The sequence below is a fragment of the Ranitomeya variabilis genome, chromosome 4, assembly GCF_051348905.1.
Source record: "Ranitomeya variabilis isolate aRanVar5 chromosome 4, aRanVar5.hap1, whole genome shotgun sequence".
Taxonomy (NCBI): domain Eukaryota; kingdom Metazoa; phylum Chordata; class Amphibia; order Anura; family Dendrobatidae; genus Ranitomeya; species Ranitomeya variabilis.
Window position 1 is genome coordinate 339,795,696 of NC_135235.1, and position 18,398 is coordinate 339,814,093.

At 44.0% G+C, this 18,398-nt stretch overlaps 1 protein-coding gene across 7 annotated transcripts in view; it reads right to left on the reverse strand.

The window, feature by feature from the left end:
- Window positions 1-18,398, reverse strand: part of LOC143764740 (germ cell-specific gene 1-like protein) — a 156,519-nt gene that overhangs the window by 38,949 nt on the left and 99,172 nt on the right. The window lies entirely within an intron of this gene.

An 18,398-nucleotide genomic window follows, 5' to 3' on the forward strand; every position in this document is an offset into this window, starting at 1 on the left:
TATACAGAGTTATAGGTAAATTTGTGAATGAGGGTAGTGTAATATTTATATGCAAGTGGGCCCTCAAAGTTAGTGTTACTAGTGGACCCTCAGCACCCCAGTCCGACACTGCCCATATGAATAGAATCCAAATGCCGATGCATTTCAGGCCACCTGTAGCCCTTAATCACAGCTTGTGGTGGATGTGAACATCGTGTCTTAACTCCATCCTGCCATGGGGATTTTCCATTTTTGCACTTTTTTCCTCTCCTCCTTCACAGAACCATAACTGTTTGATGTCTCTCTTTTTAATGTTATATGTCACTCCATTTCACGTGTTGGTGCTCGAGTAGAAGTTCAATCCATTAGTGTCATTATACAAGAAAACTCATTCAGGGGAATGCAGTGAAGTGAAGAAATAATTTATTCATGCAATCCAAAGTTTTTCAAAATAATTAATGTTTTGTCCCTGAATCTGGACCTTCATCAGGAAGGTGTGATTACTTTGGGAATAGTGAGTGGTGACCTGTGAGCAGCCCCCTAGAAAATGCGACTGTTGTCAGTTAGTTGTCCTGAATAACTTTGGATTGCATGAATACATTATTTCTTCACTACTTCACCCCTCAGTGCCAAGTTTGCTTACATTTTCTGTACACATAGACATGTGACAGCTGTATTTTTTTGTGAGTTTTAGTTATGAATGACATTTATTTTACCATACATATATGTATTGGAAAACAGGACAAAAATCAAAAACCGGTAAAATTGCGCAAAAAAAAATTATGCAATACTTTTTTGGGGTGTTATTTCTACAGCGTTCATTCTGTGGTAATACTGCTCTGGCAACATAATTCCCCCAGGTAATAATGATTACAGCAAGACCAAACATGTATAGTTGTTTTTTATTTAAGTGGTTAAAATTTTTTGTACATTCGTAAAGTAAAAATTTAGCTTGTGCCGTCATTTTCCAGCATTAGTAATGTTTTCATTTTTCGGCCAATGTAGGTGGGTCAGGGCTTCTTATTACATTTCTTACAATGCTGCGCCAACCATTAAAAATGTCATTCTGGCGTTTTTCTTTTTTTTCTCTTTACAGCATTTACTGAATCAGTTAATTAGTTTTATATTTTGATAGATCAGACTTTAACCCCTTAACGTCCAATGACGGACACAGTCCCTCATGGCCGGGTGTCAGGACTGTGTCCGTCATGCATTTAAACTATCACTGCGTGTAAACAGTTCAGTGCCGGCAGCTGTCTGTGACAGCTGAGAACACAGGAAAAGGTGCAGGGACCCATGCTGTCAGTCCTCGCACCCAGATCGCTGTGATCGGTGGTCAGTCAATCTGATTGACCGCTCACAGCATGACCTCGCGGGAGATTCTGAAATATCAGCACTTCCTGCCCGATCAGTGAGCCGCTCAGCTCTGCCAGTGGCCGAACATCTGCACTAGCAGCCAGGAATGGTGACAGCGCCGCCCCTGGCTGTTAACCCCGTAAATGCTGTGATCGAGCATGATCGCAACATTCAGGAGGGAGGCAGAGGGATGGGAGCTCCCTCCGCCTTCAGATCGGCGTCCCCGTGAAGTCATTGCAGGGCCCGATTGTTGCCATGGTGACCCGGAGTCATCAGGATGACTCCCAGGTCATCAAGCTACAGAAAGCTTCTGAGATCATGCTGACAGTATGGTGTCACAGAAGCTTTCAGTATAGGTATAATGCAGTGCAATGCTAGTGCATTGCAATGTATTACACCTGCAATCAAAGTGAAAAAAGTGAAAGTCCCATAAAGGGACTAGGTAAAAAAGGAAAAAACATTTAAAAAATATATTTTAAAAAATTACTAAATAATAATAATAATATTAATAATAGTAATAATAATAATAATAAAAATCTACTAGTAAATACAAATTTTTTTGTAAAAGAAAAATTAAATAAACAAAAAAAGTACACATTTCGTATCGCCACGTATAAAAGTGTCATGCTAGTTAACCCCTTCAGTGAACACAGTAAAAAAACGCAAAAAAAGTAGCAAACTATGCTTTATCATCATACCACTTGGAAAAAGTTGAAAATGCGATCAAAAGACAAATGTAAATAAAAATAGTATCACTGAAAATGCCATCTTGTCCAACAAAAAACAAGCCGCCATACAGCTCCATCAGCGGAAAAATAAAGTTATAGCTCTCAGAATAAAGCAATGCAAAATAATTATTGTTCCTATAAAAGTTTTATTGTGTAAAAGTGCCAAAACATAAAAAAATAAATAAATGTGGCATTGCTGTAATCGTACTGATCATTAGAATAAAACTGACTTATCAATTTTACCACACACAGAATGGAGAAAAAAAAACAATTCCTGAATTGATGGTTTTTGTTTATTTAGCCTGTACAAAAATCAGAATAGAAAGCGATCAAAAAATGTCATGTACCCGAAAATGGTACCAATAAAAAAGTCAGCTCGTCCCGCAAAAAACAAGCCCATACATGACTCTGTGGGCTGAAATATGGAAAAATTATACCTCTGAAAATATGGTGATGCAAGAACTTCTTCTTGCAAAAAAAAGTGTCTTTTAGTGTGTGATAGAATCCAGACATAAAAACCCGATATAAATCTAGTATCGTTGTAATAGCACCGAACCAAAGAATAAAGTCCCTAATCATTTATACCGCACGAGGAACGGCATAAAAAATAAAACCAATTCTTCACCTGCTGTGGATTTGTTCATTCTGCTTCCCAAAGATTGCAATAAGGCTACCCCAAAGTATGTTTTCAGCATGGATCGCTGGATGAATGTGATTCCAAGTGTTATGTAAAATGTTTCCAATAGAAGCTTCAACTCAATCCACAAAAAAAGCAAGCCCTGATTCAGGTCTGTCATCTGTTAACAGAAATATAGGGGGCTTCCATGCTACTGATAGTACAAAGGCTCTGGAAAAGCAAAATGGCTCATTGACCCCCCCCAAAAAAATTCAGTGAATTCTGCGCTCTCAAATCCAAATGCCCCCCTCCCTTCTGAGCCCCAGTGTGCATAAACCACTTTTTGGCAGGGGTATAATTTCCAAAATGGGGTCACTTGAGGGGGGATTCTGCTCTTCTAGCACTTAGGGGGCTCTGTATATGGAGTCCGTAAACTATTCTAGGAAAATCCGCTCTCCAGGAGGCAAATAGCGTTCCATCCCTACCTAGACTCTCCATATGGCTAAGCAGTACTGTACAGCCACATATGGGGTATTTCTATATTCAGCAGAAATTGTGGGACAAATTTTGGTGCCAATTTTACCCACTTCTTGTATGAAAATGTTAAATCTGGGGCTAAAACAAGATTTTTGTGGTAAAAATTTAACTATTTTTTCTTTACTGCCCAATAATATAAAATTCTGTGACACACCCTTGGTATCAATATGATCATTACACTAATAGAATAATTCATTGAGAGGTATAGTTTGTAAAATGGGGTAATTTATGGGGCTTTCTGCTGTTTTGGCACCTCAGGGGCTCTCCCTGTGGGTCTTGGCACCTCAAACCATAATAGAAAAATCTGCAGTATAACATGGCGCTCCTTCCCTTTTTAGCTATACACTGTGCCTCAAAAGTAGTTTTCACCCACACATGGGGTATTGGCATACTCAGGAAAAATTACGCAACAAATTCTGGGGTCCATTTTGTCCTGTTACCTTTGAGAAAATAAAAAAGGGGCTAAAAGAAAAACTTTGCGGGAAAAACGTTTTTGTTTTTAAATTTTCTTAGCTCTGTTATAAACTTCTGTAAAGCATCTGGCGGTTCAAGATGCTCACCACTAGTGTTGAGCGATACTTTCCGATATCGGAAAGTATCGGTATCGGAAAGTATCGGCCGATACCGTCACAGTATCGGAATCCAATCCGATACCGATACCCGATACCAATACAAGTCAATGGGACTCATGTATCGGACGGTATCCTGATGGTTCCCAGGGTCTGAAGGAGAGGAAACTCTCCTTCAGGCCCTGGGAACCATATAAATGTGTAAAAGAAAGAATTAAAATAAAAAATATCGCTATACTCACCTGTCCGACGCAGCCGGGACTTCAGCGAGGGAACCGGCAGCGTTGTTTGTTTAAAATTCGCGCTATTACTTGGTTACGTGAATTCCCGGCTTGTGATTGGTCAGGTCGGCCATGTTGCCGGGACGCGGACCAATCACAGCAAGCCGTGACGAAATTACGTCACGGCTTGCTGTGATTGGTCCGCGTCCCGGCAATATGGCCGCCCTGACCAATCACAAGCCGTGACGTCACGGGAGGCTGGACACGCGCTCATTTTAAAATGGGCGCGTGTCCAGCCTCCCGTGACGTCACGGCTTGTGATTGGTTGCGCCGCGATCAACCAATCACAAGCCGGGAGGCTGGACGCGCTCATTTTGAAATGGGCGCGTGTCCAGCCTCCCGTGACGTCACGGCTTGTGATTGGTTGCGCCGCGATCAACCAATCACAAGCCGGGAGGCTGGACGCGCTCATTTTGAAATGGGCGCGTGTCCAGCCTCCCGGCTTGTGATTGGTTGACCGCGACGCAACCAATCACAAGCCGTGACGTCACGGGAGGCTGGACACGCGCCCTTTTTAAAATGAGCGCGTTTCCAGCCTCCCGTGACGTCACGGCTTGTGATTGGTTAATGGCGGCCATGTTGCCGGGACGCGGACCAATCACAGCAAGCCGTGACGTATTTTCGTCACGGCTTGCTGTGATTGGTCCGCGGCCCGGCAACATGGCCGCCCTGACCAATCACAAGCCGGGACTTCGCGTAACCATGTAAAAGCGGGAATTTTAAACAAACAACGCTGCCGGTTCCTGCGCTGAGGTCCCGGCTGCGTCGGACAGGTGAGTATAGCGATATTTTTTATTTTAATTCTCTATTTTACACATTTTAACATTAATGTTGTTCCGATACCCGATACCCGATACCACAAGAGTATCGGAATCCCGGTATCGGAATTCCGATACAGCAAGTATCGGCCGATACCCGATACTTGCAGCATCGGAATGCTCAACACTACTCACCACACATCTAGATAAGTTCCTTAGGGGGTTTCCACTGTTTATGCACCTCAGTGGCGCTCCTAAAGTGATATACAACCCCTGGCAAAAATTATGGAATCACCGGCCTTGGAGGATGTTCATTCAGTTGTTTAATTTTGTAGAAAAAAATCAGATCACAGACATGGCACAAAACTAAAGTCATTTCGAATGGCAACTTTCTAGATTTAAGAAACACTAAAAGAAATCAAGAACAAAAAATGTGGCAGTCAGTAATGGTTACATTTTTTAACCAAGCATAGGGGAAAAATTATGGAATCACTCAATTCTGAGGAAAAAAATATGGAATCATGAAAAACAAACAAGCAAAAAAACACTCCAAAACATCACTAGTGTTTTGTTGCAGTCTCTGAGGCATGGACTTAATGAGTGTCAAACAGTACTCTTCATCAATCTGGCTCCAACTTTCTCTGATTACTGTTGCCAGATACGGCCGAGAAATATACGGCTGATGGAAGCTGGCCCATAGAGAAACATTGGTCCGTGTGCAATAAGTTGTTTTTTCGCCTCTCCCTCGTCCGTATTTCTCTCTAGTGTGACCCCGACCTAACTCATAACTTCCTAAGAAAAAAAATTATGTTTCAAAATTGTGCTGATGTAAAGTAGACATGTGGGAAATGTTATTTATATATACTCGAGTATAAGCTGACCCGAGTATAAGCCGACCCCCCTAATTTTGCCACAAAAAAACAGGGAAAACTTAATGACTCGAGTATAAGCCTAGGGTGGAAAATGCAGCAGCTACCTGTAAATTTAAAAAATAAAAATAGATACCAATAAAAGTAAAATTAATTGAGACATCAGTAGTTTAAGTGTTTTTGAATATCCACATTGAATCAGGAGCCCCATATAATGCTCCATACATACAGTTCATGATGGCCCCATAAGATGCTCCATACAAAATACGCCCCATATAATGCTCTATACAGTTTATGATGGGCTCCATAAGATGCTCCATATTAACCCCTTCACCCCCAAGGGTGGTTTGCACGTTAATGACCAGGCCAATTTTTACAATTCTGACCACTGTCCATTTATGAGGTTACAACTCTGGAACGCTTCAATGGATCTTGGCGATTCTGACAATGTTTTCTCGTGACTAGTGTTGAGCGATACCGTCCGATACTTGAAAGTATCGGTATCGGAAAGTATCGGCCGATACCGATACCCGATACCAATACAAGTCAATGGGACTCAAGTATCGGACGGTATCCCTGATGGTTCCCAGGGTCTGAAGGAGAGGAAACTCTCCTTCAGGCCCTGGGATCCATATTAATGTGTAAAATAAAGAATTAAAATAAAAAATATTGCTATACTCACCTCTCCGACGCAGCCTGGACCTCACCGAGGGAACCGGCACGCTGATACCCCATATGTGGGGGTAAACCACTGTTTGGGCACATTGCAGAGCTCGGAAGGAAAGGAGTGCCATTTGACTTTTCAATGCAAAATTGACTGGAATTGAGATGGGACGCCATGTTGCATTTGGAGAGCCTCTGATGTGCCTAAACATTGAAACCCCCCACAAGTGACACCATTTTGGAAAGTAGACCCCCTAAGGAACTTATCTAGATGTGTGGTGAGCACTTTGACCCCGCGAGTGCTTCACAGAAGTTTATAATGCAGAGCCGTAAAAATAAAAAATCAGATTTTTTCACAAAAATGATATTTTCACCCCCAATTTTTTATTTTCCCAAGGGTAAGAGAAGAAATTGGACCCCAAAAATTGTTGTGCAATTTGTCCTGAGTACACAGATACCCCATATGTGGGTGTAAACCATTGTTTGGGCGCATGGCAGAGCTCGGAAGGGAAGGAGCGCCATTTGACTTTTCAATGCAAAATTGACTGGAATTGAGATGGGACGCCATGTTGCGTTTGGAGAGCCCCTGATGTGCCTAAACATCGAAACCCCCCACAAGTGACACCATTTTGGAAAGTAGACCCCTTAAGGAACTTATCTAGATGTGTGTTGAGCACTTTGACCCAACAAGTGCTTCACAGAAGTTTATAATGCAGAGCCGTAAAAATAAAAAATCATATTTTTTTCACAAAAATGATCTTTTCGCCCCCAATTTTTTATTTTCCCAATAGTAAGAGAAGAAATTAGACCACAAAAGTTGTTGTGCAATTTGTCCTGAGTGCGACGATACCCCATATGTGGGGGTAAACCACTGTTTGGGCGCATAGCAGAGCTCGGAAGGGAAGGAGCGCTATTAGACTTTTCAATGCAAAATTGACTGGAATTATGATGGGACGCCATGTTGCGTTTGGAGAGCCACTGATGTGCCTAAACATTAAAACCCCCCACAAGTGACACCATTTTGGAAAGTAGACCCCCTAAGGAACTTATCTAGATGTGTTTTGAGAGCTTTGAACCCCCAAGTGTTTCACTACAGTTTATAACGCAGAGCCGTGAAAATAAAAATTCTTTTTTTTTTCACAAAAATGATTTTTTAGCCCCCAGCTTTGTATTTTTACAAGGGTAACAGAATAAATTGGACCCCAAAAGTTGTTGTCCAATTTGTCCTGAGTACGCTGATACCCCATATGTGGGGGGGAACCACTGTTTGGGCGCATGACAGAGCTCGGAAGGGAAGGAGCGCTTTTGGAATGCAGACTTAAATGGATTGGTCTGCAGGCATCACGTTGCATTTGCAGAGCCCCTGATGTACCCAAACAGTACAAACCCCCCACAAGTGACCCCATATTGGAAACCAGACCTCCCAAGGAACTTATCTAGATGTGTTGTGAGAACTTTGAACCCCTAAGTGTTTCACTACAGTTTACAACGCAGAGCCGTGAAAATAAAAAATCTTTTTTTTTCCCACAAAAATGATTTTTAGCCCCCCCAATTTTTATTTTCCCAAGGATAACAAGAGAACTTGGACCACAAAAGTTGTTGTACAATTTGTCCCGAGTACGCTGATACCCCATATGTTGGGGTAAACCCCTGTTTGGGCGTACGGGAGAGCTCGGAAGGGAAGGAGCACTGTTTTACTTTTTCAATGCAGAATTGGCTGGAATTGAGATCGGACGCCATGTCGCGTTTGGAGAGCCCCTGATGTGCCTAAACAGTGGAAACTCCCCAATTCTACCTGAAACCCTAATCCAAACACACCCCTAACCCTAATCCCAACGGTAACCCTAACCACACCCCTAACCCTGACACACCCATAATTCTAATCCCAACCCTAATCCCAACCGTAAATGTAATCCAAACCCTAACCCTAACTTTAGCCCCAACCCTAACCCTAACTTTAGCCCCAACCCTAACCCTAACTTTACCTCCAACCCTAGCCCCAACCCTAACCCTAACCCTAGCCCTAACCCTAGCCCTAAAACTAACTTTAGCCCCAACCCTAACCCTAACTTTAGCCCCAACCCTAACCCTAACTTTAGCCCCAACCCTAACCCTAACTTTGCCTCCAACCCTAGCCCCAACCCTAGCCCTAGCCCTAACCCTAACCCTAGCCCTAACCCTAACCCTAACCCTAGCCCTAGCCCTAATGGGAAAATGGAAATAAATACATTTTTTAAATTTATTATTCTTCCCTAACTAAGGGGGTGATGAAGGGGGGTTTGATTTACTTTTATAGCGTTTTTTTATATCGGATTTTTATGATTGGCAGCTGTCACACACTAAAAGACGCTTTTTATAGCAAAAAAGTTTTTGCCTCTCCACATTTTGAGACCTATAATTTTTCCATATTTTGGTCCACAGAGTCATGTGAGGTCTTGTTTTTTGCGGGACGAGTTGATATTTTTATTGGTGACATTTTCGGACATGTGACAGTTTTTGATCGCTTTTTATTCCGATTTTTGTGAGGTAGAATGACCAAATACCAGCTATTCATGAATTTCTTTTGGGGGAGGCGTTTATACCGTTCCACATTTGGTAAAATTGATGAAGCAGTTTTATTCTTCGGGTCAGTACGATTACAGCGATACCTCATTTATATCTTTTTTTTTATGTTTTGGTGCTTTTATACGATAAAAGCTATTTTATAGAAAAAATAATTATTTTGGCATCGCTTTATTCTGAGGACTATAACTTTTTTATTTTTTTGCTTATGATGCTGTATGGCAGCTGTTTTTTTGCGGGACAAGATGACGTTTTCAGCGGTACCATGGTTATTTATATCCGTCTTTTTGATCGCGTGTTATTCCACTTTTTGTTTGGGGGTATGATAATAAAGCGTTGTTTTTTGGCTCGTTTTTTTTTTTCTTACGGTGTTCACTGAAGGGGTTAACTAGTGGGACAGTTTTATAGGTTGGGTCGTTACGGACGCGGCGATACTAAATATGTGTACTTTTATTGTTTTTCTTTTTTTTTTTAGATAAAGAAATACATTTATGGAAATAATTTTTTTTTTTCTTTATTTAGGAATTTTTTTTATTTTTTTTTACACATATGGAAAATTTTTTTTTAACTTTTTTACTTTGTCCCGGGGGGGACATCACAGATCGCCGATCTTACAGTTTGCATAGCACTCTGTGAGATCGGCGATCTCACTCATTGCTGCAGGCTTACAGAGCTGCAGCTGCAGCCTGCTCCTGACCCAGAAGTACTCCCTGCAGGACCCGGATGCAGCCCCGCGGCCATTTTGGATCCGGGGACTGCAGGGAGAAGACGCTCGGTACAAGGTGAGTACATTCCCTTGTACCGATCGTCTCAGGGAAGCACGCAGGGAGCCCCCTCCCTGCGCGATGCTTCCCTGTACCGCCGGTACACCGCGATCATGTTTGATCGCGGTGTGCCGGGGGTTAATTTGCCGGGGGCGGTCCGTGACCGCTCCTGGCACATACTTCCGGATGTCAGCTGCGATAGGCAGCTGACACCCGGCCGCGATCGGCCGCGTTCCCCCCGTGAGCGCGGCCGATCGCATATGACGTACTATCCCGTCGGTGGTCATACGGGCCCACCCCACCTCGACGGGATAGTACATCAGATGTCAGAAAGGTATTAAAATATGCCCCATATAATGCAGCACAAATGTTGATTATGACCCCATAAGATGCTCCATACAGACATTTGCCCCATACAGTGCTGCACAAATGCTGATTATGGCTCCATAAGATGCTCCATAGACACATTTGCCCCGTATAATGCTCCGCAAATGTGGATTATGGCCCCATAAGATGCTCCATAGAGATATTTGACCCATATAATGCTGTGCAGCGCCCCAGAGTCTGGTCGTTGCAGTGGCGTCGCTCTTCAACCAGGGGGAGTGATGGTACGTCTGATTGCACTAAAAGAGGTCACCTTGCCAGGTATCACAGTCACACATTACACTTCACACTCCGGCCGCCAGGGGGAGCAAAAGGTCCTATTTACTAGGCCACTCCTCACACATGGGTAAAACTGGGGGTTGGATAGGAAGTTAGGCAGAAAACAGCCCGGGAGAGTTCAGGAGAGGACCTGTCAGGGGTGGGATCCTGACAGCGGTCTAGCACAGACAAATTGTCACGGAGCTGTGCCTGTACCTTATAGCGGCAGTCTCCTAAGAAAGGACACGAAGCGAAGTGTATTGTGGAGAAGTGAGATCACAGCACAAAGGCGATAGAACCATCAAAACTTGTTTTCCAGACCCCAATAAGGCAGATGGTTTTTTTTTCTGCCCGCTGCCCGAGGTACAGGGCCTCCCCTATGGTATTTGTGATCAACCATAGGACATTGAATATATGTTGCTTTAATTTTCGTGGGTTTTTTTTTTTTTTTTGTGTTGTATTTTTTTGCCTTTTTTCTTTTGTATATTTCAGTGCAGCTTTGGGTCTGAAAGAGACGGAGATAACTGCTTGTTTTATAGTGTTGGATATCAGTGTATTTAATAGGATTAGTTCAAAGGGTAAGGAGGTGGAGGACTTTATAGCAGAAGATACATATATGTTGTAATGAGTATAAAAATAATGTCATTAAATGTTAAAGGCATGAATTCCCCTAGTAAAAGGAGCATGGTTTGGTCAGAGGTGTTAAAATCACAAGCAGAAATAATTTGTTTACAGGAGACACATCTGCTTGAAATAGATAATGGGAGATTTCATCATAATCAGTTTCCACATATTTTTTTTTCTAATAATACGGTTAAAAAATGTGGGGTCTGTATTATAATTAAACACACAGTGGCATGTGAAGTGTTACAGACATATGTAGACTCAGAAGGGAGATTTTTGATTTTGTCCTGTACTTTAAATGGGATATTACATACATTAGCGACAATATATGCACCGAACAGAGGCCAAGGAAAATTCATTAGAAAGGTATTTAAAAAAATACAGGCAGTTGGAAAAGGAGGTAAAATAGTGTGTGGGGATTTTAATCTTCCTATGAGCAGAGAGATGGATAGTTCTCGAGGGGGAGTGCGGAGTCGAGGGGAGTTGAGATCATTAGCTCTCGAATTTCATTATCATGATTATTGGAGATATGTCCAAGCATCAGAAAGAGATTATACTTTTTTCTCCCACCGACACCACACATACAGCAGAATAGATTATTTCCTGGTAGATGATAACATTTTATTAAGGAGTATGGAAGCAAAGATTGGTCTGATAACATGGTCGGATCACGCCCCCATATATCTTAAGATTTCATTGTCTTATCAACATACGCCCATATTCAGGTGGCGCATGAATGAGGAAATACTCCTGAATGAAAAGGTATCTTCGATAGTAGGTTCTGCAATAAGGGAATATTTTGATAAAAATGACAATGGGGAGATCAATGATGAAACCTTGTGGATGGCACATAAAGCGGTTATAAGGGGGGTGTTATTACAACAAGCGTCTATCCTGAAACAAGGAAAGGAGAAGGAAAAAAGAGAACTTTTGGGCAGATTGCAAACCTTAGAATCTATCAACAAGAAGGTGGTTACCCCTCCAATCACTGCTGAAATATTTTCAATCAGATTTAAATTGCGAGATTCAATGCTGTCTGCGCATGCACATAACATGCGTAAATTAAAAATGAAGTGGTATTCCGCTGGGGACAAAGGGGGGGCCCTCCTTGCTCGAAGAATAAAAAAAAGAGAGATAAAGAATAGGATTGAATATATTTTGAAGTCAGATGGGTCTCATGTGAGAAACCCTATGGGAATAGCTGAGGAATTTGTTAAATATTACACAAAGCTGTATAATCTGGGGAGTGACCCGGGGATCCCACAACCCTCGGCGCAGGGAATAAAAAATTATCTTAGATCCGTGAATCTCCCTAAGATTTCAGATGAGCAATTGAGCTATCTGAATGCCCCCTTTACAAAAGAAGAGATTATTTCGACCATAAAACAATCTAAGAGGGCTAGCGCGCCTGGGCCGGATGGATTTCCTAATTATTATTATCAAACTTTTCAGGAGGAGCTAGTTCCTTTCTTATTGAGAATATTTTCGAGGTGGAAGGACGAGGGGTCAATCGCTAAAGTCAACTTGGAGGCTACCATTGTCACTTTACCGAAACCCGGTAAAACACCCATAACCCCAGAAAATTTTAGACCTATAGCTCTCTTGAACACCGATATAAAAATTTTTACCAAAATGTTAGCCTCTCGTTTAAATCAGATTATTCCAGATCTGGTCTCACCAGACCAGGTAGGGTTTGTGAGGGGTAGAGAGGCGAAAGATGGAATACGCCGAATGATAGATTTAGTTCGGATTGCGGAGCTGTCTGGCCTCCCCAGTGCATTCCTGTCATTGGACGCAGAGAAGGCCTTTGACAGGGTGCACTGGGGATATGTCCGGGCAGTTCTGGAAAAATTTGGGTTGGGAGGATCAATTCTCGCAGCTATTTTAGCTATATATGCGGCCCCTTCGGCAAGAGTGTGGACGGCGGGTGTTCTATCGGAACCTTTTTATATAACAAACGGGACGCGACAGGGCTGCCCCCTGTCCCCAATAATCTTTGTTCTATGTATGGAACCACTGGCGGAAAGGATTAGGATCTCGCCTTTAATTTCAGGGGTAATGGTAGGGAAGGAAGCTCATAAAATAAGTCTTTATGCGGATGATGATATTATTATCTCTTGTTTGAATATTAAACAGTCCTTATCGACAGTCTTAGAGGAGCTGAAGGAATTCAGTGAGATATCATTTTATAAATTAAACCTGAATAAATCATCAATTCTTCCAGTGGCAATGTCAATAGAGTCCATACAAGATATGAAGAAATTATTTTCATTTCAGTGGTTAAAAGAAGGAATTCCCTATTTAGGGATAATGTTGACAACTACAGATCAGATAATAAAAGTAAACTTTACAAATCTACATACACAAATTAAAATTTTATTAGAAGATATGCATAAAATCACCACTTCCTGGGTAGCCCGTATTAATGCTTTCAAAATGATAGCCTTACCAAAGATTTTGTATTATTTTAGGACCCTCCCCCTAAATATACCAAAAAAATATATTAATGATTTACAACTACTAGTTAGTAAATATATATGGGCATATAAGAAACCACGCGTAGCAAGGGCGTCACTATATCTACCTATGGAAGTAGGGGGGATGGGAGTCCCGGATTTAATGGCATATCATAGAGCCTCAATATTAGTGGGTTTAAAAGAATGGTGGCAGATGACTGGAAACCATAGATGGATGCAGATAGAAAAATTTTATTCTAGACGGGGTTCCACGCGTCTGGCGCTAGAGACAGAGTTAATTCAAATGGGACCCACCTCCCCCTTATTGCCAACAATGCAGGCGGCAATCCGGTTATGGAGATTGTTAATACCCTCGCTGCTAGGGATACCATGTGAAACATTGTCAATATATGCCATTGAGACCCATATTCCTTATTTAAACCTCCAACAATGGCGAGGGGCGGGTATACAAACTTTAGCAGACATAATGGAAATCACTGGAGTTATCCCTTTTGATCAATTAGCCAATAAATATACCGGAATACGAAAATATTTTTATCAGTATTTACAAATTAGGAATTTTTTAAATAAAATTGTAAAAGCGAGATATTCTGGCACTATGGGAGAGGGAAAGATGGAAAAACTCATAGTAACATCAGGTCCAACTATAAAAGGAATATCAGTGTTTTATAGAGCTTTAATTAACCCAGTTGAAGAGATTAAACTGCCTTATATGGAAAAATGGGAGCTAGAGTTAGGGGAGGTATTAGAATTAGAACTATGGGGAAATAGCATAAAGGAGGTTAAGAGAGTGTCATCCTGTATAAATCACGTGGAACAATTAAAGAAGACTCAAATGAGATGGTATCTATGCCCAGAGAGAATTGCAAAATTTAATCCGCAATCCTCCCATTTATGTTGGCGAGGATGTGGACAAGTAGGCAACCAGAGACATATCTGGTACTCGTGCCCGAAGCTTTTATCCTTCTGGGGCGGTGTGTTGAAGCTGATTATGGAGATTTCAGGGGTAACGGCACAAATCACACCCTCAATGGTGATTTTACACATTGGTTTGGAAATATTTCCTAAACAAATTAGAGGGTTGATATCACATATACTGATAGCAGCTCGAATATTGTTGGCTAGAAAATGGAAGGAGACCTTTCCTCCAACCCTAAAAGAGCTGACCGAAAAGCTGAATGTGAATTGTAAATATGAATTAATGTTGTCTCAGTCTCGCACTAGGAGAAAAAAGGTAGCAAAGATTTGGCAAACCTGGACAGCGAGTAAATACCATTTGTCCTAAAACAGTTGTTATAATATATATATATATATATATATATATATATATATATATATATATATACCGTATATACTCGAGTATAAGCCGAGATTTTCAGCCCAAATTTTTGGGCTGAAAGTGCCCCCTCGGCTTATACTCGAGTCACGGTCTGTGGCAGGGTCGGCGGGTGAGGGGGAGAGGGCGCTGAGGCATACTCACCTAGTCCCGGCGATCCTGTCACTCCCCCTGCCCGTCCCACGGTCTCCGGGTGCAGCAGCCTCTTCCCCTGAGCGGTCACGTGGGACCGCTCATTAGAGAAATGAATAGGCTGCTCCACCTCCCATAGGGGCGGAGCCGCCTATTCATTTCTCTAATGAAGCGGTGCCGGTGACCGCTGACAGAGGAAGAGGCTGCGGCACCGAACACAGGCAGGGGGAAGGAGCGGGACGCCGGGAGCAGGTAAGTATGTCATATTCACCTGTCCTGGTTCCACACGCCGGGCGCTGTCTCCATCTTCCTGGCGTCTCTCTCTCCTCACTGACTGTGCAGGTCAGAGGGCGCGATGACGCATATAGTGTGCGCGCCGCCCTCTGCCTGATCAGTCAGTGCAGGGAGACGCCGGGAAGATGGCGCCGAGAAGCTGCAAGCAAGACAGGTGAGTATGTGTTTTATTATTTTTATTGCAGCAGCAGCAGCACAGCTATGGGGCAATAATGGACGGTGCAGAGCACTATATGGCAGAGCTATGGGGCAATGGTGCAGAGCACTGTATGGCACAGCTATGGGGCAACGGTGCAGAGCACTATATGGCAGAGCTATGGGGCAACGGTGCAGAGCACTATATGGCACAGCTATGGGGCAGTAATGGTGCAGAGCACTATATGGCACAGCTATGGGGCAGTAATGGTGCAGAGCACTATATGGCACAGCTATGGGGCAGTAATGGTGCAGAGCACTATATGGCACAGCTATGGGGCAGTAATGGTGCAGAGCACTATATGGCACAGCTATGGGGCAGTAATGGTGCAGAGCACTGTATGGCACAGCTATGGGGCAATAATGGTGCAGAGCACTATATGGCACAGCTATGGGGCAGTAATGGTGCAGAGCACTGTATGGCACAGCTATGGGGCAATAATGGTGCAGAGCACTATATGGCACAGCTATGGGGCAGTAATGGTGCAGAGCACTGTATGGCACAGCTATGGGGCAATAATGGTGCAGAGCACTATATGGCACAGCTATGGGGCAATAATGGTGCAGAGCACTATATGGCACAGCTATGGGGCCATAATGAACAGTATGGAGCATCTATTTTTATTTTTGAAATTCACCGGTAGCTGTTGCATTTTCCACCCTAGGCTTATACTCGAGTCAATAAGTTTTCCCAGTTTTTTGTGGCAAAATTAGGGGGGTCGGCTTATACTCGGGTCGGCTTATACTCGAGTATATACGGTATAATTTTTTTTTTTTTGTGTTGTAATTATAATTTGTATTGGAATATTTTATGTTTGTGTTGTTATGTGTTATCTTTGAAAATAAAATAAACATTTAAAGGGAAAAAAAAATAAAAAATAAAAGAGGTCACCTTGCCAGGTATCACAGTCACACATTACACTTCACACTCCGGCCGCCAGGGGGAGCAAAAGGTCCTATTTACTAGGCCTCTCCTCACACATGGGTAAAACTGGGGGTTGGATAGGAAGTTAGGCAGAAAGCAGCCTGGGAGAGGACCTGTCAGGGGTGGGATCCTGACAGCGGTCTAGCACAGACAGATCATCACGGAGCCGTGCCTGTACCTTATAGCGGCAGTCTCCTAAGAAAGGACACGAAGCGAAGTGTATTGTGGAGAAGTGAGAAACGAGATCACAGCACAAAGGCGATAGAACCAGAAGGAGTCGTGCCTCAAGATCGGCAACATCCTTCTGAGGCGCGTAGCCGGTGGCCGGAGCACCGAGGAAGTAATAGGCTCTACGCATTACTTTGAACTACGGCAGGGCATTTAACTTTAGGTTGGCTCTCTCACCTTTTACACCTAATGAAGACAACGGAGGCAATTGTGGGAGAGGGGCGTCTCTAGGGTCCCTTTAAAATAACTCCAGGCCTACCCCGTCATACGGGTGCATCCATATTATCTGGGGGACGGAGAGAAAGAACAGAAACAAACACGACAGTTGTGAGAACTATCCCGTGGTGCTCAGCAGGGAGGTACTACAACACACAGGCGCTGGTAGGAAGGCTACTGATTTCCACCTGCAAAGGGAACTCTGGATGTGCCTTTGGACCGGCTGGTCTCAGCCAGCCCTGTTAGCAGTGCTCTGGATTGCGGATGCCGAAGCCTTCAGTAAAAAGGTTAAAAGACTGCAACCCTGTGTCATCGTTATTTACTGCGACCTACACCGTCATCTACATCTTTAATTGGGCGCCCCTTAGCAGGGCCACGGACCGGGTCAGGCCACCGTGACATCCCCAGAACCGAGGGACCCGGTACCGAGTACCCCGCTGCCCTGCGCTTGGGGGCCGCTCCAAACTTGGCGTCACGAACAGGATCTACTTAAGCCTGAAGAATCAGGTCATGTGTGCCTTGGAACTGTGACTGAATTGTGCTGAATCGTGATTTATTGCAAAGACTGTGTATTGCTGTTTGCCGCCAAAATCCGCCATCGCCGCGCCGTGTGGGGCACGAGGGGAGGAGCCATAGCTTCATGGGCGGAGCCGGCCAAAAAGAGCACGGAGCAAGAAGGCGCGGTGAGGTACCGATTCCGGAAGAGGAACCCCGACTTCCACCAGGTTAGCAGAGGGGAGGAGCAGCCATGTCTGATCCCGGAGGAGCGGAAGCGACGGTCACAGCCGCAGACTCAGAGGCACCTCCGAGCCCCGCAGTAGGTGCAGCCGCAGGCCTTATACCCCCGCCGGGTTCTGCAGAGCTTGCCGCCCCCAGCAGCCAGCCGGATACTGCCGCAGCTACAGCAGCCATAATGCCCTTCTCCATGCCGTACCTACCTGGAGCAGCCTGGCTCCCGAGATATTCTGCAGAATCACATACATTAACTGACTTTAAAGAAGGGATCTGCAGCCTGCTTGAGTTTTATCTCCTGACAGAGCCTCAGAAAGTTCATATGATAACAGGCCAACTCTTTGGAGCGGCTCTGAGAGAAGTGAAGTCCTGGCCGCCCGCGGATAAGAGGACTGCGCAGCAGGTCTTTGCAAAGCTTAAAACCACCTTTGACACCCGCACCGCTACAGAAATTAAATTGACGTTTTATGGGTGCAAGCAGAGGCCACAGGATAGCTTACGGGACTATGCCCTTAATCTCCAGGAGGCACAGCGGGCCATCAAGCAGAATGACCCAAACGGCATGCAAGATGAGGATAAACTCCTGAAGGAGCGGTTCATCGAGGGGCTCCTGTGCAGTCACCAAAGGGCCCAACTGCACTTCCTGGCCATGCAGAATACAGACCTGACTTTCGCGCAATTCAAAGATAAAGCCATCCAGGCGCTACAGGAGCGACAGCCCAGCCGTGCAGTACTTCCCAGGTGTCAAGCTCTCACGTACCACCAGGAGGTGGCGCCCGATGCTCCAGTTTCTGCTGAGGCCGATGCCCAGATCCTGGAAGACGATTCCTCTGCAGGACTACGCCTCCAGATGCAGGAGCTGACCAAGAGCATTGCTGCCCTAGCCCGGACCGTACAGTCCCTACAGGAGGCCCC